At 41.8% G+C, this 25,221-nt stretch overlaps 1 pseudogene; it reads left to right on the forward strand.

The window, feature by feature from the left end:
* Nucleotides 1–14,291: 14,291 nt before the first annotated feature.
* LOC125533007 lies at nt 14,292–25,117 on the forward strand (annotated as a pseudogene).
* The last annotated feature ends 104 nt before the right edge of the window (nt 25,118–25,221 follow it).

The raw sequence follows: 25,221 nt of genomic DNA on the forward strand, positions 1-25,221 counted from the left end.
TCTTTCCGATCAACAATATGTCATTCACATATACTTATTAGAAATGTTGTAGTGCTCCCACTCACTTTCTTGTAAATACATGCTTCACCACAAGTCTGTATAAAACCATATGCTTTGATCACTTTATCAAATCATATATTCCAACTCCGAGATGCTTGCACCAGTCCATAGATGGATTGCTGGAGCTTGCTCACTTTGTTAGCACCTTTAGGATCGACAAAACCTTCTGGTTGCATCATATACAACTCTTCTTTAAGAAATCCTTTAAAGAATGCATTTTTGACATCCATTTGCCAGATTTCATAAAATGCGGCAACTGCTAAGATGATTTGGACAAATTTTTAAGTATCGATACGAGTGAGAAAATCTCATCGTAGTCAACACCTTGAACTTGTCGAAAACATTTTTTACGACAATTCGAGCTTTGTAGATAGTAACACTACTATCCGTGTCCGTCTTCCTCTTTAAGATCCATTTATTTTCTATGGCTTGCCAATCATTGGGCAAGTCAATCAAAGTCCATATTTTGTTCTTTATACATGGATCCCATCTCAGATTTCATGGCCTTAAGCCATTTCGCGGAATCTAGGCTCATCATCGCTTCCTCATAGTTTGTAGGTTTGTCATGGTCTAGTAACATGACTTCCAGAAAGGATTACCATACCACTCTGGTGCGGACCATACTCTGGTTGTCCTACGAGGTTCGGTAGTAACTTGATATGAAGTTTCATGATCATCATCATTTAGCTTCCTCGCTAATTGGCATGGAAATCACAAGAACTGATTTCTGTGATGAACTACTTTCCAATTCGGGAGAAGGTACACTTACCTCATCAAGTTCTACATTCCCCCCACTCACTTCTTTCGAGAAAAACTTCTTCTCTAGAAAGGATCCACTCTTAGCAATGAATGTCTTGCCTTCGAATCTGTGATAGAAGGTGTACCCAACTGTCTCCTTTGGGTATCCTATGAAGACACATTTCTCCGATTTGGGTTTGAGCTTATCAAGATGAAACTTTTTCACATAAGCATCGCAACCCCAAACTTTAAGAAACGACAACTTTGGTTTCTTGCCAAACCACAGTTCATATGGTGTCATCTCAACGAATTTAGATGGTGCCCTATTTAACGTGAATGCAGCTGTCTCTAATGCATAACCCCAAAACGATTATGGTAAATCGGTAAGAGACATCATAGATTGTACCACACCATTACGCTGTGGTGTTCCAGGTGACATGAGTTGCGAAACTATTCCGCAATTTTTCCAATGAAGACCAAACTCGTAACTCAAATATTCGCCTCCGCGATCAGATCGTAGAAACTTTATTTTCTTGTTACGATGATTTTCCACTTCACTCTGAAATTCTTTGAACTTTTCAAATGTTTCAGACTTATGTTTCATTAAGTTAGATATACCCATATCTGCTCAAATCATCTGTGAAGGTCAGAAAATAACGATACCCACCGCGAGCCTCAACACTTATCGGATCGCATACATCAGTATGTATTATTTCCAATAAGTCAGTTGCTTGCTCCATTGTTCCAGAGAACAGAGTCTTAGTCATCTTGCCTATGAGGCATGGTTCGCAAGCATCAACTGATTCATAATCAAGTGATTCCAAAAGCCCATCAACATGGATTTTCTTCATGCGCTTTACACCAATATGACCTAAACGGCAGTGCCACAAATAAGTTGCACTATCATTATTAACTTTGCATCTTTTGGCTTCAATATTATGAATATGTGTATCACTACGATTGAGATTCAATAAACCATTCACCTTGGGTGTATGACCATTGAATGTTTTATTCATGTAAACAGAACAACAATTATTCTCTGACTTTAAATGAATAACTGTATTGCAATAAACATGATAAAATCATATTCATGCTTGACGCAAACACCAAATAATATTTATTTAGGTTCAACACTAATCCCGAAAGTGTAGGGAGTGTGCGATGATGATCATATCAATCTTGGAACCACTTCCAACACACATCGTCACTTCACCCTTAACTAGTCTCTGTTCATTCTGCAACTCCTGTTTCGAGTTACTAATCTTTAGCAACTGAACTAGTATCAAATACTAAGGGGTTGCTATAAACACTAGTAAAGTACACATCAATAACATGTATATCAAATATACCTTTGTTCACTTTGCCATCCTTCTTATCCACCAAATACTTGGGGCAGTTCTACTTCCAGTGACCAGTCCCTTTGCAGTAGACGCACTTAGTCTCAGGCTTAGGTCTAGACTTGGGCTTCTTCACTTGAGCAGCAACTTGCTTGCCGTTCTTCTTGAAGTTCCCCTTCTTCCCTTTACCCTTTTCTTGAAACTAGTGGTCTTGTCAACCATCAACACTTGATGCTTTTCTTGATTTCTACTTTCGCCGATTTCAGCATCACGAAGAGCTTGGGAACCGTTTCCGTTATCTCTTGCATATTATAGTTCATCACGAAGTTCTAGTAACTTGGTGATAGTGACTAGAGAACTCTGTCAATCACTATCTTATCTGGAAGATTAACTCCCACTTGATTCAAGTGATTGTAGTACTCAGACATTCTGAGCACATGCTTACTAGCTGAGCTATTCTCCTCCATCTTGTAGGCAAAGTGCTTGTCAGAGGTCTCATACCTCTCGACACGGGCATGAGTATGAAATACCAATTTCAACTCTTAGAACATCTTATATGTTCCATGGCATTCAAAATGTTTTTGAAGTCCCGCTTCCAAGCCATAAAGCATGGTGCACTAAATTATAAAGTAGTCATCATACCGAGTTTTGCCAAACATTCATAACGTCTGCATCTGCTCCTGCAATAGGTCCGTCACCTAGCGGTGCATCAAGGACATAATTCTTCTGTGCAGCAACGAGGATAATCCTCAGATCACGGATCCGATTCGCATCATTGCTACTATCATCTTTCAATATAGTTTTCTCTAGGAACATATCATAAATAAAACGAGGAAGCTATATGCGAGCAATTGATCTCTACAACATAGATATGCAAATACTATCAGGACTAAGTTCATGATAAATTAAAGTTCAATTAATCATATTACTTAAGAACTCCCACTTAGATAGACATATCTCTTATCATCTAAGTGATCACGTGATCCAAATCAACTAAACCATAACTGATCATCACGTGAAATGGAGTAGTTTTCAATGGTGAACATCACTATGTTGATCATATCTACTATATGATTCACGCTCAACCTTTCGATCTCAGTGTTCCGAGGCCATATCTGCATATGTTAGGCTCGTCAAGTATAACCCGAGTATTCTGCGTGTGCAAAACTGGCTTGCACCCGTTGTATAAGAACGTTGAGCTTATCACACCCGATCATCACGTGGTGTCTCGGCACGATGATCTTTGACAACGGTGCATACTCAGGGAGAACACTTGTACCTTGAAATTTTTAGTGAGAGATCATCTTATAGTGCTACCGTCAATCAAAGCAGAATAAGATGCATAAAGGATAAACATCACATGCAATCAATATATGTGATATGATATGGCCATCATCATCTTGTGCCTTTGATCTCCATCTCCAAAGCACCGCCATGATGACCAACGTCACCGGCGCGACACCTTGATCTCCATCATAGCATCATTGTCGTCTCGACAACTATTGCTTCTACGAGTATCGCTACCGCTTAGTGATAAAGTAAAGCAATTAGAGGGCAATTGCATTACATACAATAAAGAGACAACCATATGGCTCCCGCCAGTTGCCGATAACTCTGTTACAAAACATGATCATCTCATACAATAAAATATAGCATCATGTCTTGACCATATCACATCACAACATGCCCTGCAAAAACAAGTTAGACGTCCTCTACTTTGTTGTTGCATGTTTTACATGGCTGTTACGGGCTGAGCAAGAACCATTCTTACCTACGCATCAAAACCACAACGATATTTTATCAAGTTAGTGTTGTTTTAACCTTCAACAAGGACCGGGCATAGTCACATTCGGTTCAACTAAAGTTGGAGAAACTGACACCCGCCAGCCACCTGTGTGCGAAGCATGTCGGTAGAACCAGTCTCGCGTAAGCGTACGCGTAATGTCGGTCCGGGCCACTTCATCCAACAATACCGCCGAACCAAACTATGACATGCTGGTAAGAAATATGACTTGTATTGCCCACAACTCACTTGTGTTCTACGCATAAACCTGGCTCGGATGCCACTGTTGGGGAACATAGTAATTTCAAAAAAATTCCTACGCACACACAAGATTATGGTGATGCATAGCAACGAGGGGGAAGAGTATCGTCCACGTACCCTCATAGACCGTAAGCGGAAGCGTTATGAGAACACGGTTGATGTAGTTGAATGTCTTCATGATCCGACCGATCCAATTACCGAACGCACGACACCTCCAAGTTTCGCACACGTTCAGCTCGATGACGTCCCATGAACTCCGATCTAGCAGAGCTTCACGGGAGAGTTTCGTCAGCACGACGGCGTGATGATGGTGCTACCAACGCAGGGCTTCTCCTAAGCACTGCTACTATATGATCGAGGTGGATTATGGTGGAGGGGGAACCGCACACGGCTAAGGGATCAATGATCAACTTGTGTGTTCTAAGGTGCCCCCTGCCCCCGTATATAAAGGAGCAAGGGGGGAGGCCGGCCAGCCCTGTAGGGCGCGCCAGGAGGAGGAGTCCTCCTCCTAGTAGGAGTAGGACTCCCCTTTCCTACTCCTACTAGGAGGAGGAAAGGAAGGGGGAAGGGGAGAAGGAAGGAGAGGGAGGAAAGGAGGGAAGGGGGGCCGGCCCCTAGTCCAATTCGGTTTGGGCTAGGGGGGGTTGCGCGCCATGCCTCCTCTCTTCCACCACTTGGCCCATTGAGGCCCAATACTTCTTCATGTATTCTCGTAACTCCCCGGTACTCCGGAAAATACCCGAATCACTCAGAACCTTTCCGATGTCCGAATATAGTCGTCAATATATCGATATTTACGTCTCGACCATTTTGAGACTCCTCATCATATCCCCGATCTCATCCGGGACTCCGAACTACCTACGGTACATCAAATCACATAAACTCATAATACCGATCGTCACCGAACGTTAAGCGTGCGGACCCTACGGGTTCGAGAACTATGTAGACATGACCGAGACACGTCTCCAGTCAATAACCAATAGCGGAACCTGGATACTCATATTGTCTCCTACATATTATACGAAGATCTTTATCGGTCAAACCGCATAACAACATACGTTGTTCCCTTTGTCATCAGTATGTTACTTGCCCGAGATTCGATCGTCGGTATCCTCATACCTAGTTCAATCTCGTTACCGGCAAGTCTCTTTACTCATTCCGTAATGCATCATCCCGCAACTAACTCATTAGTCATAATGCTTGCAAGGCTTATAGTGGTGTGCATTACCGAGAGGGCCCAGATATACCTCTCCGACAATCGGAGTGACAAATCCTAATCTCGATCTATGCCAACTCAACAAGCACCATCGGAGACACCTGTAGAGCACCTTTATAATCACCCAGTTACGTTGTGATGTTTGATAGCACACAAAGTGTTCCTCCGGTACTCGGGAGTTGCATAATCTCATAGTCATAGGAACATGTATAAGTCATGAAGAAAGCAGTAGCAACAAACTTAATGATCATCGTGCTAAGCTAACGGAATGGGTAAAGTCAATCACATCATTCTCTAATGATGTGATCCCATTAATCAAATGACAACTCATGTCTATGGCTAGGAAACTTAACCATCTTTGATTCAACGAGCTAGTCAAGTAGAGGCATACTAGTGACACTCTGTTTGTCTATGTATTCACACATGTACTAAGTTTCCGGTTAATACAATTCTAGCATGAATAATAAACATTTATCATGATATAAGGAAAAAAATAATAACTTTATTATTGCCTCTGGGGCATATTTCCTTCACATGATGCTTGCTATTCTTGTGGCCATGATGCCAATATTTATGAAGATGAATTTGCTATTGCACCCATACTTGATAGTTCCTTCGGTGAAAAGCATGATTGCAATGATGTTATTATAAATTCTATTAACGTCAATTGTGCTAATAATATGCAAAACCCTAATCTTGGGGATGCTAGTTTTTCTATGACTACTATTTGTTGCAATGATCATGATTGGGGTAATTCTTCTTATGATCTTGAAAATTTATTTAATCCCCATGATGAATGTGAGATTGATAATAGTGTTTGCAATATTATTGAAAGTGGGTTTGGAAGAGTGTCAACTTGAGATACCACATATTTGGAGAATGTTCAATCTTATGAATTTTTTGATAAAAGTGGGTTTGGAGAGGTCATGACTTTAGTTAATGTTAATCCCACTATTTTGGAAGAGTGTCAACTTCGCATGCATGTGGATCGTGTTGAAATTTTTTTATGTGATAGCTATTTTGTTGAATTTGCTTATTATCCCACATGTAATTATTATGAAAGAGGAAAATATGGTTTTGGAAATTTTCATGTTACTAAATTACCTCTCGTTATGTTGAGATTGCTATCGTTTCTTTCCGCTTCCTAGCATATGCTAGTTTTTGCTTGCTATGATAATCTGTTTGCCTATAAGATACCTATGCATAGGAAGTATGTTAGACTTAGGTGTGTTTGTCACATGTTTTATGATGCTCTCTTTGTGCTTCAATTCTTGTCTTTCATGTGAGCATCATTGAAATTATCTTTTGCCTAGCTAAAAGGCTTTAAAGAAAAGCGCTTGTTGGGAGACAACCCAATATTTTTCCTTGCTGTTATTCAATAAATAATCCATCTAGCCACTGTTTAGATGAGATTTTATGCTTTTAATTAGTGTTTGTGCCAAGTAGATCCTTTGGGAAGACTTGGAGAAAGTCTTTGCGATCTTGCTGTAAAAAACAGAAACTTTAGCGCTCACGAGATTTGCTACCATTTTTTTATTGGAGAGTGATATTTAGTTAATTCTTTTTGCAGATGATTAATAGATAAATTACTCACGTCCAGCAATTTATTTTAGAATTTTTGGGGTTCCAGAAGTCTTCGAAACCTACAGATTACTACAGACTGTTCTGTTTTTCACAGATTCTGTTTTTCGTGTGTTGTTTGCTTATTTTGATGAATATATGGCTAGTAATAGAGTTTATGAACCATAGAAAAGTTGTAATACATTAGGTTTAACACCAATATAAATAAAGAATGAGTTCATTACAGTACCTTGAAGTGGTGGTTTGTTTTCTTTTACTAACGAAGCTCACGAGATTTTCTTTTAAGTTTTGTGTTGTGAAGTTTTCAAGTTTTGGGTAAAGATTTGATGGATTATGGAATAAGGAGTGGCAAGAGCCTAAGCTTGGGGATGACCAAGGCACTCCAAGGTAAAATACAAGGACAACCAAAAGCCTAAGCTTGGGGATGCCCCGGAAGGCATCCCCTCTTTTTATTCGCCACATGATATGTATTTTGCTTGGAGCGTCTTGTATGATTTGAGTCTTTGCTTTTTAGTTTACCACAATCATCCTTGCTGTACACACCTTTTGGGAGAGACACACATGAATTGGAATTTATTAGAATACTCTATGTGCTTCACTTATATCTTTTGAGTTGGATAATTTTTGCTCTAGTACTTCGCTTATATCTTTTATAGCACCGCGGTGGTTCTATTTTATAGAAATAATTGATCTCTCATGCTTCATTTATATCATTTTGACGACGCGTTTGTTTCGGAAGAATTGTCACGGTTTCCGACTACCGCGCTTTCTGAAACGGCACCCAGCATTTGGTACGCCAACAACGTATTCCGTAGCAGTGTCTTCCGACCCAGAGGTTCACAAACTCGAAAACACCCAAATCGCGGCTGATTACAAAAGCAGGAGTGGGGCGGCCAAACCAAACACATCACGTATTCCTAAAGAAGAAAAGGTAACCGGAGCTTCCCGGTACCTTAACTGAAGACGTTACCTGAGTAGCAACCAAACGCGTCCTGAGAGTCCTTTAGAACAACATGGTAATTCACTTTGGTTATAATTTTTAAATGCTAAGAGAAGTTGGATGCTTGATAGTTGTTTTGAGATATAAATGTGGTAATATTAGAGGTGTGCTAGTTGAGTAATTGTGAAATTGATGAATACTTGTGTTGAAGTTGGCAAGTCCCGTAGCATGCACATATGGTAAAAGTTGTGTGACAAATTTGAAGCATGGGGTGTTCTTTGATTGCTTTCCTTATGAGTGACGGTCGGGTACGAGCGATGTTCTTTTCCTACCAACCTATTCCCCTAGGAGCATGCGCGTAGTGCTTGGTTTTGATGACTTGTAGATTTTTGCAATAAGTATGTGAGTTTTTGTGACTAATGTTGAGTCCATGGATTATACGCACTCTCACCCTTCCATCATTGCTAGCCTCTTCGGTACCGTGCATTGCCCTTTCTCACCTTGAGAGTTGGTGCAAACTTCGCCGGTGCATCCAAACCCCGTGATATGATACGCTCTATCACACATAAGCCTCTTTATATCTTTCTCAAAACAGCCACCATACCTACCTATTATGGCATTTCCATAGCCATTCCGAGATATATTGCCATGCAACTTTCCACCGTTCCATTTATTATGACACGCATCATCATTGTCATATTGCTTTGCATGATCATGTAGTTGACATCGTATTTATGACAAAGCCACCATGCTTAATTTTTTATACATGTCACTCTTGATTCATCACAATCCCGGTACACTGCCGGAGGCATTCACATAGAGTCATATTTTGTTCTAAGTATCGAGTTGTAAGTAAATAAAAGTGTGATGATCATCATTAGAGCATTGTCCATGTGAGGAAAGGATGATGGAGACTATGATTCCCCCACAAGTCAGGATGAGACTCCGGACGAAAAATAAAAATAAAAAAAGAGAAGAGGCCATATATATATATATATATAAAGAAGGCCCAAACAAAAAAAGAGAAAAAGAGAGAAGGGACAATGTTACTATCATTTTTCCACACTTGTGCTTCAAAGTAGCACCATGATCTTCATGATAGAGAGTCTCTTATTTTGTCACTTTCATATACTAGTGGGAATTTTCATTATAATAACTTGGCTTATATATTCCAATGATGGGCTTCCTCAAATACCCTAGGTCTTCATGAGCAAGCAAGTTGGATGCACACCCACTTAGTTTCTTTGATGAGCTTTCATATATTTATAGCTCTAGTTCATCTGTTGCATGACAATCCCTACTCCTTGCATTGACATCAATCGATGGGCATCTCCATAGCCCATTGATTAGCCACGTCAATGTGAGACTTTCTCCCTTTTGTCTTCTCACACAACCTCAATCATCATATTCTATTCCACCCATAGTGCTATGTCCATGGCTCGCGCTCATATATTGCGTACAAGTTGAAAGAGTTTGAAAAGGCTAAGTATGAAACAATTGCTTGGCTTGTCATCGGGGTTGTGCATGATGGGAGCATTTTGTGTGACGAAAATGAAGCATGGCCAAACTACATGACTTTGTAGGAATAAGTTTTCTTTGGCTATGTTATTTTGATAAGACATAATTGCTTGATTAGCATACCTGGAGTATTACTATTTTTATGTCAACAATAAACTTTTATCTTGAATCTTTCAGATCTGAACATTCATGCCATAATAGAGAAAAATACGTTGAAGAACATGCTAGAAAGCATTCCACATCAAAATTTTTGTTTTTGTCATTTACCTACTCGAGGACGAGCAGGAATTAAGCTTGTGGATGCTTGATACGTCTCCAACGTATCTATAATTTTTAATTGTTCCATGCTATTATATTATCTGTTTTGGATGTTAATGGGCTTTATTTTACACTTTTATATTATTTTTGGACTAACCTATTAACCCAAGGCCCAGTGCAAATTGCTGTTTTTTTGCCTATTTTAGTGTTTCACAGAAAAGGAATATCAAACGGAGTCCAAACGGAATGAAACCTTCGGGAGCGTGATTTTTGGAACAAACGTGATCCAGAGGACTTGAAGTGGACGTCAAGAAACGAACGAGGTGTCCACGAGGCAGGGGGACGCGCCTACCCCCTGGGCGCGCCCTCCCCCCTCGTGGCTCAACCGACCTACTTCTTCCTCCTATATATGTTCACATACCCTGAAAACATCCAAAAGCACCACGAAACCCTATTTCCACCGCCGCAACCTTCTGTACCCAAGAGATCCCATCTTGGGGCCTTTTCCGGAGCTCCGCCGGAGGGGGCATTGATCACGGAGGGCCTCTACATCAACTCCATGGCCCCTCCGATGATGTGTGAGTAGTTTACTTCAGACCTTCGGGTCCATAGTTATTAGCTAGATGACTTCTTCTCTCTCTTTGAATCTCAATACAAAGTTCTCCTCGATCTTCTTGGAGATCTATTCGATGTAACTCTTTTTGTGGTGTGTTTGTCGAGATCCGATGAATTGTGGGTTTATGATCAAGTCTATCTATGAACAATATTTGATTCTTCTTTGAAATCTTTTATGCATGATTGGTTATCTTTACAAGTCTCTTCGAATTATCAGTTTGGTTTGGCCTACTAGATTGATCTTTCTTGCAATGAGAGAAGTGCTTAGCTTTGGGTTCAATCTTGCGGTGCTCGATCCCAGTGACAGAAAGGGAAATGACACGTATTGTATTGTTGCCATCGAGGATAAAAAGATGGGGTTTATATCATATTGCTTGAGTTTATCCCTCTACATCATGTCATCTTACCTAAGGCGTTACTCTGTTCTTATGAACTTAATACTCTAGATGCATGCTGGATAGCGGTTGATGTGTGGAGTAATAGTAGTAGATGTAGGCAGGAGTCGGTCTACTTGTCGCGGACATGATGCCTATATACATGATCACGCCTAGATATTCTCATAATTATTCGCTTTTCTATCAATTGCTCGACAGTAATTCGTTCACCCACCGTAATACTTATGCTATCTTGAGAGAAGCCACTAGTGAAACCTATGCCCCCCGGGTCTATTTTCCATCATATAAGTTTCCAATCTATTTTTACTTTGGAATCTTTACTTTCAATCTATATCATAAAAACACCAAAAAATTATCTTATCATTATTATCTCTATCAGATCTCACTCTCGTAAGTGACCGTGAAGGGATTGACAACCCCTTTATCGCGTTGGTTGCGAGGTTCTTATTTGTTTGTGTAGGTACGAGGGACTTGCGTGTGGCCTCCTACTGGATTGATACCTTGGTTCTCAAAAACTGAGGGAAATACTTACGCTACTTTGCTGCATCACCCTTTCCTCTTCAAGGGAAAACCAACGCAGTGTTCAAGAGGTAGCAGAGTACCCGTGTGATCATCCTATGGTTTGCCACCCAGGCTCAAAGGGTCTTGAGATTATTCAGGCTCGAAACTTCCGTGTGCAGCCACAAGTCATTATGGGCTCTGGCATAGTTGAGTAAGTTGTGTGACCTCTTTCAGTGGTAGGCTAGCAGATGTAGGTGGTACTGTCTACCCAGAGTAAAGAGTTAATGCTTCTAAAAGACTGTGTCTCGGTCATCCGTTTCTCAAACACCAGGTAGTGCGAGAAATCCAACGGAGGAGATCGAGTCTTGTGGGGAAAAGTGCGCAAACCTATACAGAGTGTACAAACTAATCATGGTTAGCCGTGTCCCCGGTTATGAACATCTTGAGTATCTGGTACTTGAATTATTGATTTGATCTCATCACTTTACTTAATTAATTTGTTGGGTTATAATTATTAATTTGGGATTGAGTTGGAGGAACCTTCTCAATAACTTTCAACCAACTTTGTAGTTAAACAAAATATATTTCTTTGTTGTAGGAAAAAAATTAGCTTTATGCAAATGATAACCATAATGCCTCCACCAGCCATATATGCATGTAATGATAGCTGTTATTTGTTCATTACTCTATAGTGTTATCTTGCCAGCATATTCCATGTGCTGACCTACACAGGCTGCAACATATTATGTTGCAGAGTTTTCAGACGAAGAGTAAGGTGCGCTAGGTCGTTGTCATGCACTCAGTTTTGCCGCGGAGTTGGATAGACTCTTCTACCTTCGAAGCTTCCGCTGTTATCTTATTTAGATGGCCTTCAGCCATATTATTGTAATAAGTTCTCTTTTGTGACATTCGATGTACTAAGTGTGTGATTGAACTCTGTTATAAATCCTCGAGTATTGTGTGTGTCAGCAATACCGATCTAGGGATGACACTTAAGCACAAAGACTTGACCGTCTGAGATTGGGTCGCTACAGACAGACACCAAACCAATTGTTTTGCGTCAACAATTTTTTGGGGTCACTCTCGACATCATAGTCTTTAGTGATAATCCTCGCTGCCACGCAGGAGATTATCTTCAGAGTTTGAACCAAACTTCTCATGACTCTAGGGACCTGTTACTCTATATGCACTAGCAAACACTTACTGTTTATGTCAACAATCTCCAAAACATAAGGAGGCAAATTATTGCACCAACAATACCTAGGATGATCGAGGTGATCCAAAGGCATGTGGGAGCACCGACAGTTGATCTCCAGCAGACAGGTGCGCTCGCTCGCCGTGATTAGCGGCACGGGCACCCAATCTGGGCTGAGATGTCATCCATTCGGGAGATGCACGTCGGACCACGACAGCGGGGTGGTCGTGTCCCAGTAGAGCTGGCACACCTCCACCTTGACGTATGACCGTGGGCAGTGAAATAGCAAAGGCGGTGGGCGGCGAGATGGAGTAGGCAATGACACTCCCCAACGACGTGAAGAACGACCCTGCTTCGTGGTCTTGCTTTCCTTTCTTGCCGGGGATCCACTTCCACATCCCCATGGCTGGTCGGCGGCCGGCGGGAGCGAGGGCAGTGCTAGGATTGGGCTTGTCGGGGCACGAAGCGACAATAGAAGAGTGTGGACGAATTCAAAAGTGGACTGGCCGGTCGACGGCTTCATCATTAAAAAGGACGCATTGAGGGCGGCTGGGAGGCTCATGTGCGGGCCCATCCACACGTGCGGATTAAATGGGGCCGGTGGGAACCAATTGCATTGCCGACATGTGGGCCCGAGGGCAAACAACGAGAGGACACGTGCATGTCTATGATGTGTTCGTCTGAGCGTAAATCCGGCTAAAATTTGCGTCGGAATTGGGTCGGGCGAGTCAAACATAATTTGCCCCCGAACGCGAGTGTTGGGCTCATACCTGGCCAAACGGGCTGCGCTGGCCCGGCACGGCCCGCGTCGGCACGAATAATAACCGGGTCGTGCCGTGCCGGCCCACGTACTGGAGCTAGCAGCCCAAACACGACACGTAGGCTACATGGGCCGGCACACGGCACGTCGGCCCGTTGCGGCGCGTTGGCCCGCCTGGCGCGGTTTTTTTTTCCTTTTTTGTTCGTAATACCTCTGAAAACAGTGAAAAGGCCAAAAAATGTGGAAAATTGCAAAATTTGTTAGACTATTATGTGGGATAAATCTAGAGCTTTATTAGCACCTACATCATTAAAAACTTCCATCTCAAATAAGTAAAAGAATACAAGACATGCTATAGAATTACAAAAGGATAAAAAAATACAAAGATTGAGAATGGACCTCTGGCTCTCGGCCTCCATGGAGGCCTTTTTTTGAAAATAAATCAAAATTCAAACTATTTGGTTTAAATTTTTTTTTAAAAAGTATGCAAGTAAACAAGAATGTTATGTGTATGTGGGTAAAATTTCAGGATGAAAAACGTTGAAATGCGACCTGTACAAAAATGACAAATTCATGGTCCGGGAGGATGAATAGTATCATGTGTTAAAAAGCCCTAGATTTGTCATTTTTGCACAGGCCTCATTTCAACGTATTTTGTCCTGAAAATTTACACACATATGTGTTATGCCTTCATGTATATCTGTGTTTTTTTAGAATTTTTTAAAATGCAGAAAATATAAAATTTGATGAAATTCGAATTTTTCAAAACCGAGCTCCATGGAGCTCGGCCTCCAAAGACAATATTCAACAAAGACTACACTATATAACACCACTAATACAAAAGATCCAAGCACTAAAATACGCATGCACGGCAAAAAATTTGAACATATTAGAGTATTATAGATATTTATATAGGACATATATTTATATATTTCAAAAAAAATAAACGGGCCGTGCCGTGCCGGCCCGCGTGCCCAGCCTCCAGGCCCAGGTACGGCCCATGGCGTGCCGCATGCCGGGCCTGGCCCGTTTAGCCTGGGTCGTGCCGTGCCAGCGTGCTACCGGGCCGGCCCAGTTAGCACGGCCCGTTTGGCCGTGGCATTTGTCCCAGACTTCGTGCGTTGTGCGTTGGAGTTGGCCCTAGTCTCATTCGTGTCGCCCGCCCCCGGTTTCCGTTTCCGGTTCCACCCCGAGTTCCGCCTCCGGTCTCTCCTCCGCCGGCGCAGGATGGCGGCGGCCGCGGGCACATCGAGGCAGGCGGGCGCGGCGCCCAGGGTGGGGCTGCTGTATGACCAGCGGATGCTGAAGCACGCGCCTGCCGGGAAGAAAGAACGGGAGACCCCCGAGCGGCTACGCGCCATCTGGCGCAAGCTCGCCGCCGAGGGCGTCACGTCCAGGTACGCGCCGCCAGCGACTCTCTCAAGCGAGAGCAGCGCCACCTCGTGCCCCCCCTTTTTTTTTTCTGCATACGGTTCCGTGGAATCGCCGGAGATAGATGGGATGGGAAGTCCTCGCGCGCTCCCGCTGTGCTTGATCTGTTTCCTGTTACGACTGTAAATCTGCACGATTATGTTTTGGTTATCTGATGAAGCGCCCGAAATGGTGAAGGGCCTGAGAAAGGGGGGAGAGTATATAGATCCTTCATACAATAGGTTCAAACATGTATGCCATGTAGCGCTGAAAGGAACAGTCCTGGTATTTCTGCAATTTGGGGCACTCCAGTCCTTCCTCGTGTGCAGTAACTTGGACTGTCCATTGCTTGCATTACTTTGATTGATTAGATTGATAATTGTATGACTTTTGCAAGGTTCTGTGGCTTTAGTGTGACATAAGTTTCTTCAGATAATAGGTTCAAACATGTATGCACAGTAGCGCTGAAAAGGTATAGAGTCCTGGTATTTCTGCAGTTCTGGGTACTCAAGCCATTGCCTGTGCACAGTAACCTGGATGCTACTAGAGTTAAGTTTGAACATTGGCATTATGGCTTCTGTGCTGCCCACTGTTTGCATTATAGGTTCAAACATTTATGCACTGCATATCTGAAAGGAACAGCGTCCTTCTGGTATTTCTGCAATTTGGGGCACTCCAGCCCTTCCTTGTGGTACAGTATCTCGGATCCCTGCAGGCGTCGATTTAAAGAGGAACTGCAGTGGCTCAGGCTCACCTACAGGGCCAAAAGGAAGGAGTATAGTGGCCTGATTGATTGGGTCAAAGCTTTCAGATGAACTTAGTTCTGCCTTCATTGTACCTTTTGTATTTTCTGTTCCTTGTTTGTTTTCACTAGGCCTGTGTAGCTCTTTTATTTTATTTCTGAACTTTGTTTTGTACTCCCTCCATCCCACAATATAAGATCGTTTTTCAAGCTGGACAAGGGAGTAACATTTATTTGAAAAACAATAAAAATACACAGCAGAGTCCTGCTGTTTCCTTAAGAAAAGGTAACTTGTATGCCACTAGAGTGAAGTTTGAACATCGGCATTATAGCTTCTGTGCCGTCCATTGCTTGCATTACTTTGATTGATTAGATTCATAATTGTATGACTTTGCAAGGTTCTGTGGCTGTAGTGTAACATAAGTTTCTTCCAGGTGTGTGGGCATGAGGGCGAAGGAAGCCAAGGAAAAATATATAGCCTCTGTCCATGGCCCGAATCACATAGATCTGATAAGGAATATCAGCTCGAAGGATAGTTCCGAGCGAAAAAATACTGCTGAGAAACTCGATTCCATTTACTTCAACAAAGGCTCCTCAGAGTCTGCTTTCCTCGCAGCCGGTTCTGTCATCGAGGTAATTTCCGTTTACTTTTCCTACATTGCATATGTATTCACTAGTCTTATACAGCAATTCTGGTTCCGTTGATCCTGAGTGCTGACAAAATGACTCGTTTGGCAAGTAGGTTGCTGAGAAGGTTGCAGCTGGTGAGCTGAGTTCTGCGATCGCTCTAGTCAGGCCTCCAGGCCACCATGCCGAACATAGCAAGCCCATGGGATTTTGCCTCTTCAACAATGTGGCAATTGCAGCTAACTACCTCTTAAATGAAAGGGTGCGTATTTGAAACTTTCCTGTTGAATGTTCTGTTAAGATCAATACGTGCTGTTTTTGTTTATCATTTCCTCTGTAGGAACAATCATATCAATTTGCTATGATGTGACCTACTGAGAACATGGAGTCATTTTCTGAGTTCCCTTTTTCTGTTGCAGCCTGACCTAGGTATCAGCAAGATATTAATCGTCGATTGGGATGTTCATCATGGAAATGGCACGCAGAACATGTTTTATAATGACCCTCGTGTATTGTTCTTTTCAGTGCACAGGTATGACACAATAACTTGGCGTTGCTTTGCTATTTTTGTTTAGACTTCAGACTTTGCTTCCGCAAACATGCAAACCACTGTATGTATACGCATTAGATATAAAGAAGAAGTCTTAGTTGAGACTTTAGACTAGCTTCATAACCTTCATGAAGCCGTGGTAGTTTTGTTGCCTACAGTTTTATGGCTTACTGCTTTTTGAATGGATGTAGGATGCTGAGAGCGTTTTCTTACAGTGGATCTCTGCAGTTCATAGAAATTTAGAAACTCCATTTCTTATTTACATGGTATTAACAAACTCATTTTTGATATTTGTGAGCTCACCTTACTATAATGCTCTTGGATATTGTACCTGTAATGATCGGGATTAAGTCTCAGTTTTGTTGATCCAGTTGGGCTGTATAGCACGACCTAAATGCTTGAGCCCAGTTTGTGATTAATGTGCCATGGAACCTATTAACTATTAATCCGTTGTCAATGGAAGAATCTATAACAGATAACTTTATACTGTAGGCTTATTCCTTTTTCTGTTTCATCATGGTTTTACCATTTTACTTCCTATGTTGACACTACTAGTATTGAAATAGCCTGAATTATCTGTTCTAAACTTCTAATCAACATAGTATGGTTACTTTATTTGTCATTTGAATTGTCACCTGCCCACCCTTGATTTTGGTTATGGTATATTAATCAATTCATTGTGTTTACTTTCTATTGCTATCTGAGTTTAGTCTCCCATGCATCTGCAGGGCTAGATACTACGGTTCATGTTTACATTAGAAAGACATGTTTGTAATGCAACTTCAGTGCTTATGTTTGAAAACTGATTGTTATACAACTCTTGCTCTAATATATTTGATTTATCTGCACTGTTATAGTCTGGAGCATCCAAAATACATGATGTTGATATTTATTCTTTCTTTCTCCAATATATGTGAAAAGTTCTAGCCTCCCAGATCCAACGCCGAAACTTCTTCTAACATTGTTCTAGCTAGTGTCAAAAAACGTCTTACATTATGGGACGGAGGGAGTAGTAGGTAGGTACCTGAGGAAAGCTGCTGTTCTAACCGCTTATCATTTAAGTTTACATACATGTTACCTTGGCTGATGAATCTACAGATTGTGTAACTTGCCATCTTTGGTAAAGGCCTCTCCTAGAACTACCCAACCAATTCTGATCGAAATCTCAATTTTTTGCAGTTGTTCCATTGCATTCTGTTGATCCTTCAGTAATGTGTAAACTATTATTCCAATGTTTGCTCTGTAGATATGATGATGGAAGCTTCTACCCTTATGAAGCGGATGCATCACACGTTTTCATTGGGGATGAAACTGGTCGAGGGTACAACATTAATGTGCCCTGGGAGCATGCGGAATGCGGTGATGCAGATTATGTTGCTGCATGGGACCATGTACTCCTTCCTGTTGCAGAAGCATTTGATCCTGATATAATATTACTGTCTGCTGGGTTTGACGCAGGTAGACAGCTAGAAAATTCTTAGAAACTATCTTGTCCCTAAAATTTAAACATCTAACTAATCTAGGCACTTCAAATGAAGCCTGACTGTTGCTATATACCGGCATTGTAGTTTATTCTATGTACTAGATGTGCACTGTTCGAGTACTACTCCTTATATACCTGATTCCCTTTTTGCGTGACAAATGAGATCTTCACTGAAGATATTTTGACAACCGCTGTGGCTTTGTTGTATTATATTGCTATTACATGCCAATGGAATCAAAACTTCTGTGTCTCATATGATCATGCATGTTCTTGTTACTCACTGGTTTTGAATATTTTCCCTGTTTCTTTTTTGCTAGCACTGGGTGATGATATGGGTAATTGCTGCATCACTCCAAATGGATATGCACTGCTACTGACAAAGGTATGCATTTGCACGTTTGCAGCAAAATGACCTTTTATTAAACTCACTGAACCATGCGCTCTCCTGGCCTTAAAAACATTTTTCATTCTTGACCTTGGAGTTTGGATGTGATAGAGTAGCGTTTATGTTATTGCCACGGTCATTCATTTTTGTTGTCATGCTTTGGTGTTACCTGTTAGAAAATTTTCATTTGATCCCATCAATTTATTAGTATCTCCTATAACTTTTTTGGACTTTCTACTCAGCTGATCGATGCTTATGCCTGTCTACATTTTACCTGCAGCTGTTAGGTTTTGCAAAAGGAAGGATTGTGATGGCCCTTGAAGGAGGTTATAACCCTGAGTCCATAGCAAACTCAGTTTGTGCTTGTGCAAAAGTATTGTTGGGAGATAAATTCACACTTACCTCTCCAGAGATGCAACCATTCGAATCTACATGGAGAGTCATACAAATGGTAATGGTCTGCAGTGTACTATTTCTGTCTAATTTTGGTCTCGCTATGCGTATCTGTAATTTAGTTCTCATTCCCCCTCACACTGACCAGGTACGCGATGAATTAAAGACATACTGGCCTGTTTTGAGCAGTAAGCTTCCGGAGAACGTATCTTTGAGGAGTACGCCCTCATATATCCAGGTGAGTTTCCTCTTTCTATTTTCTTCTTCTTGGGGACTTGAGTTGGGGCCTGCTTGGTCTGACCTCTGACTAATGAATTGTGCTCTTATGTCTGAGATGTGGATCTCTCTGTTCCAGATCCGTTTGCTGGGAAACTTGACACCATCTTCTCTTACTTTTCACCAACATGTCATGACCACAGTTGCAGCTTTCAAACCACATTCTTAATGGACGATTTTCTTTTTTTTTCCAGGGTTATAATGAAGCACCATAATGTAGCCCAATTTCATAGATGAATGCATGTTCACGAGTGATGTGGACTGTATTACACAGCTCAGTTGATATGCTATTTCCATATTATCCGCACTTCCGCAGGCAATCCATACTTGATGAACCTTTTTTTGTTGTTGTGATCAATGCTTCATGTGTATACTTATTCTGAGGTGCCTATCAACTTTTAAACTCTTAACTCTTGCAAAAGAACATACAGAGTTATACAGCTCAACTATGTTTGTACTGTGCACTTTAATTATCTTGTGCCAATAGTCTCACATTTGATTTACTCCCTCCGTCCCAAAATAAGTGTCACAACTTTAGTACAACTTTGTACTAAAGCTAGTACAAAGTTGAGACACTTATTTTGGGATGGAGGGAGTACCATTTATGCATCTTGATGCATGCAGGCTTACTGTATAGCTGAGACGATCAATAGGAAATATTAACCTGATGGTGGAGCCCTTGAATAATTTCTCTTTCTTGTTTTCCCCATTGGGGAATGAACAGCCATGCACTTCCTCTGGTTCTGAGTGATGTTTTGAGTATGATATGCTTGGAGATCCGCATTGTCAAAAGTTCAATATTTGGTATGCCAGCTTTGGTTCAAACATGTGGAAACCAAGATTCTTGTGCTACATCGAAGGGGGTAAGGTAAAGTTGAAAGCACATTGTCTTTTATATATGGCAAGGAACATTTAGGTTCCTCTATTTAAAGCTTGTAGCCTGTCGCTGCATTCATCACATCATTGATTTCTCGGGGAGATTTCAGTCGGTGCACCCCTTTCAGTTAATGTAACTCAAATCACTTATGGAGGGTACTTTTGTACCTTCCGCACAAATCGGGAATAAATATCTGTCCACTTCATGCATTAGTCTGTTACGCACCGGTGTATCAATTCAATTGGGGAAGCTGCTGCCCAGAACAATAGCAGCTCACGCTTGCTCCACGACGTTTGAACAAACCTTATCTAGTCCATGGCTCTTCATGCCTTCCTCGCTGCTCCTCTTAGTTTGTTTGATCTGGCACTATGAATCACACACGTCGACCTGGGGATCGGTGTCTATGAGTGCAAAGCTTCACGAACATTCGCTAGCAATGACCAAAGAGATTGAGGGCCTATTTGATTCGCAGGATTTTCAAAACAAGGGAATAGGAAAACACAGGATTGTAATGTCATGTTCATCTCAATCCTACAGGATTTTGGGTTGTTTGATTGCATCATAGGAAAGACAAATTATTCTTTCAAAGAGGTTTGAGTGGATGGTATAAATCCTATGGGAAGTAGTACAAATAAATCCTTACGAAAAATTCCTATAGTATTCAATCCTATGAATCAAACAAACAACATCGGAAAATTCCTAAGGATTCTAATCCTCCAAAATTCCTATGAAAATCCCTTGAATCAAAGGAGCCCTGAACTGACTGTGGCCCCTTGCTTTATCCTTCACTCCTGCTTCTATAAGGGGAGAGGAGGGGGGCAAGCGTGATGTAAGGAGATGCGGACGGGCTGAGATGAGGTTGGGCCTGAAGGTGGGCTGTGTGGGTTGCACCATGCTCAGTATCCCTCGTCGAGGTGGAGGGACTATGGGCTCTGGGCGAAATCTTTGGCCGGCGGGGGGGCGGTACCGGCGGGGGAGGCATCCTAGGCATCTTTATCCTCCTTGGAGGCGTTGCCGAAGAGTTCATCCCGACACCAGATCATTGTGGCTGGTACTAGGTTCCGGTGGCTATTGGCGTGGCTGGATCCCCTCCCACGGGGTTCAGTGGGGTGGTGGTGTGCAGAGCTCTTGGCAAAAGCTTTGTCCCGACGGAGGCGTTATCGAAGTGCTTCTTCACTCCTACCTCGGGTCGCTTTGGCCCTCGATCGATTGATTTGTGTTTGGTGGTGGTGCCTAGTTTTGCTTGGGGCTGTTTGTACTCTTTGTTGGGGTTTTTGCTCGGTTGTCCCCTAATCAACCATGTTGTGTGGTTTCTGGCCTAGTTTTCCCTATAAACCGGGCCAACTCTCTTCTTAATGAAATAGCAGGAGCACCCTGCCCTCTGACGAGGTTCCGTAAAAAAAAGTATCCAACCACATGAAATAGACTACATCACCCTTTATGGCGTGGTAAATGACTCGTTGTAATCCCCACCATTTATCCACATGAATAGTTTTCTAAAGGGGTTGTACCAAAGGAATCCTTTTTGGGGGATATTTTGGTCTTCGGGACGTGTTTTTAGTGCTTTCCGCAAATGTAAATTCCGCAACAAGACCTGTGTTGCAGTATGGAGGCGCGTTCGGCCGTGTGATGCGGTAATCCGACGGCTCGTGACCCGGCTGATCTTGACGCGTAGCACACCCCTTATTCTAACTTACCTTTTCCTTTTCTGAAGTGTTATGCTTTGTGTGAAAGTTGCTATTCATTTTGGTCTGTGGCAGGTTGATGGTATGGGTGTATCATGTTTTGGTTCACATGACACAAGCCCACGAAGAGGCACCATGTGGAAAATGTGTGTCATACATTTTTTTCGGGAGATCCTCTATCCCCTGTGGGGTACTGGTGGTGTTGCTTTCCTCAACCCTGATATAAACTACAGTGACAAGTCAATGTCTGCATGTACAAAATAATGTATGTTATATCATAACCACATCTACGTTTTATTGATCCTTGAATTAGGTCTGGGTGGAACATAATCTCTCGTCAGTGCTCTGATTTCATCATGAATTTCTCTTTTTTACAGGCTTGAGCAGTTCAATTACACGTTGTTTCAAGAGAACTGTTTAGTGAAGGATATCGGCGAAGATGGAAAAATCAAGTCTCCTGGCTCTCCTTTGATTTGCTTGTCTGAAATAGACTCTGCCTCTTCACAAAAAACTCTTCATCTTGAACCTATTAAGGTTGGATTTGCTGGTTTCCACATCAAGCGCACGCTTATCCTCCACATAGAATTTTCTATATGCCTATAAATAAATGAGAGTAGTTAATATCACGTCGTTGGAAAAAAATGCTCTTAAGTGCGACTGTCCTTCTGGCAGCACTTTGATAAAGGACACTACCAACCTCTTGTGTGGCCATCACTGGTAGAATCTATCATTCTTACAGATTAACGTTAATGCCTGCTGTAATAGTTGATCCTTTGGTAAGGAAATGCCATGTCCTGCCTCTTTTGTCTGTCGGGTTGGTCTGAAGTTAGAAGTTACCTGGGACTGATGCTTAGTCCAGATCGCAGTTTGGAATGTTACCATGGATTTGAAGCTCTTTTGACATCATCACAACAGTCGAAAAAGGTCTTGTTTCAGTACATTACAAACTGAAAAGGATAAACTATTTTTCTTCTCATAATGCCGCTTCATCCATTGCAATATAGCTGACACTAGTTGATTTTCTAAATAAATCTGATGCTAGTTATATTTTCATATCAATGGATCATTTCTGCAAGTTATTATTTTTTATTTTTCATGTTTATTATGCAAATTTCCTACAGGATATCTGGTACTCCACGTGTAAAACCAACATACTCTATCTTGAGAGGAGGATGACGTCCAATTTTAACTATGACGTAAGCTCCAGTCTTCACTTGGTAAAGAAATTTCTTGTAGGTACTATCCAATGCACTACTTGAAGGGAAGCGGTAAGAACACAGATGAAGATATGTTTTTTGGTGGATGGTGTGAAATTGTTTGTTTCCCTGCAGATAGATGCCCCTCAACAGCTGTTGCACAGGGGGATCCCCCTCACCTATGCTGTTCAACATTGCTGTAGATGTTTCGCAGGAATTAATTCATAGGGCTAAGAGAGCTGGGTTGATTTGAGGGGTAGTTCCTTGATGGCACAGTACTTTTATTAAGAGCTGACAAGAAGAGGCCAAAGTGTTAAAGAACATTTGATGCTTAGTTAAGCATCTTTCTGGTCTAAAGATTAATTTTAATAAGAGCGAGCTTTATTGTTTATGAGAGGCTAGTGATCACATTAAAATATGTAGAGAATTTTTTACTTGTGTAGCTGGTAGCTTCCTTGGGCATCCCTGTGCATAGTGTTAAGCTTATGAATAGTGATTGGGAAGGAGTGGAGGACAAGATGGAAGGGAAACTAGGAGCCTGGCAAGGAAGAATGATCTCTTATGGTCCTAGATTAATTTTGCTGAAATCCTGTTTGAGTAGTATACCTTACTTTATGATGTCTATGTTTACTATTCCTAAAGATCCTCTGCATAGAGTAGAATATTTTATGAAAAGACTTCTATGGCAGGATAGTGGTGAATCTGACAAGTAGTACAATTTAGTGAAGTGGGAAAAGGTTTGCCAACCTATTCATTGGGGTAGAGGGTCTGGGAGTAGTTGATTTAGCTGTAATGAATAGGTGTCTTTTGAGTAAATGGTTATGGAAAATAGAAAATGAGGAAGGTATGTGGCAAGATATTATTAGAAGTAAATATTGTAATAAAGAGTCCTAGTCAGCATTAAGAGAAAACCTACTCAGTCTCATTTTGTGAGTGGCATCTTAGACTAGAAAAGAGTATTACAAATTTTGTAGGAAGCGAGTGGGGGATGGCAAAACTACTAGACTTTTGGGAAGACTCTTGATTAGGTAATGTTCCACTGTGTAGTAAGTTCCATAGATTGTATAATGCTAACACCAGTTTTAATATTACTGTAGCAGAGGTGATTGGGGGTTGGATAATGTCAAATTTAGGAGGAGGTTGGGTGATTTGGCTGAGCAGCATTTGCAATATCTCTGTGAGGACGTGGTTCAAAGTGAGGAGAGAGATAAGTGCGTGTGGACTTTAACTACATGTGGTGAATTTACCATTAGATCAATGTACCTGATGATCAAAGCTTTGCAAGTTAGATGTCGTTTTAGAAAATTATGGTTTATTAAAGTACCTCTTAAGATTACAGTTATCTTGTGGTTGATGTTTAAGAATAGTATATTATTGACTAAAGATAACTTGAGAAAAAAGAGGTTTGGTGAGAGATGAGAGGTGTCGATTTTGTGAGGCTAAAGAATCTGTGGATCACCTCTTTATTCACTGTTCTTTGGCAAAATATGTATGGGGAGCAGTTAGTTGTGCTTTGGGGGTATCCATGAATTTAGACACTGCACAAGATATTTCTCTGTGGATCATGAGATTTCCTGGTAAGACGAGAGGACTAATGGCTGCAGGGGTAGCAGCGGTGATTAGGGGCTTAGGGCAATTTGGAAGGTAGGAATAATGCATATATGCTTTAGAGGTATTTATCCGCATGATCCGAGCAGCGTTATTACTCAAGTTTCTCACTGGTTGGAACACTGGCCTGGTTTGCAGAAGCGAGGGGGTCCGAGAATTACAAGCCAGAGGAGCAAGACTATTGTTGCAGGTTGCAGCTGAGATGTACAGCCAAAAGAGAGGGTGGGCGCCAGTGGTGCCGCGAATAGCTGGATGAAGGAGTTATCTGGGAGCTTTTGATTACTCGGCTGGGTTGTGTGTTTGGTTCTGCTTTTGGCTGTTGTTGCACAATCCTGCAATGCAGCGTTTAGAGCCTAGAAGAAGTGAGCGGTGGTGTGCGGTTTGTTCTACTGGAGCCTTTGATAGTGCAGGTATAGTGGTTTTTAGATTGGGTTTTATAGTACTGAGTATATGTTATTTTGTTAGATGGTGCTGTTATGTATGATGGAATCTGATCGTTGGTCGATCCAAGTTACCCTGCTGTATTGTCATTGCTGCTTCCCTTCCACGAGTCCCTTGATCGATCTGTACTAGGACGCTTCCTAGTTTGATTCGGAATTAGGAGAGTAGAGGCCTCGTTGGATCTGACCGACTATTTTCGTTTGGAGTTTGCGCTGGTTTGATCACTGAGAAAGTTCCATGTATATATTGAGCAGGTTTGAACATGTCCATCTCTCAAGTCTCACACAGCACGGACCCAACCCAAAGTGTTGGTCCGTCTTGGACATTTCAGTGTCGTTCCTCCGTCATCTTACAGTGCTGTGCACCTAGGGCTCGCGCTGTTGAAGGTAC

This window comes from Triticum urartu, chromosome 1, assembly GCF_003073215.2.
Source record: "Triticum urartu cultivar G1812 chromosome 1, Tu2.1, whole genome shotgun sequence".
NCBI lineage: Eukaryota > Viridiplantae > Streptophyta > Magnoliopsida > Poales > Poaceae > Triticum > Triticum urartu.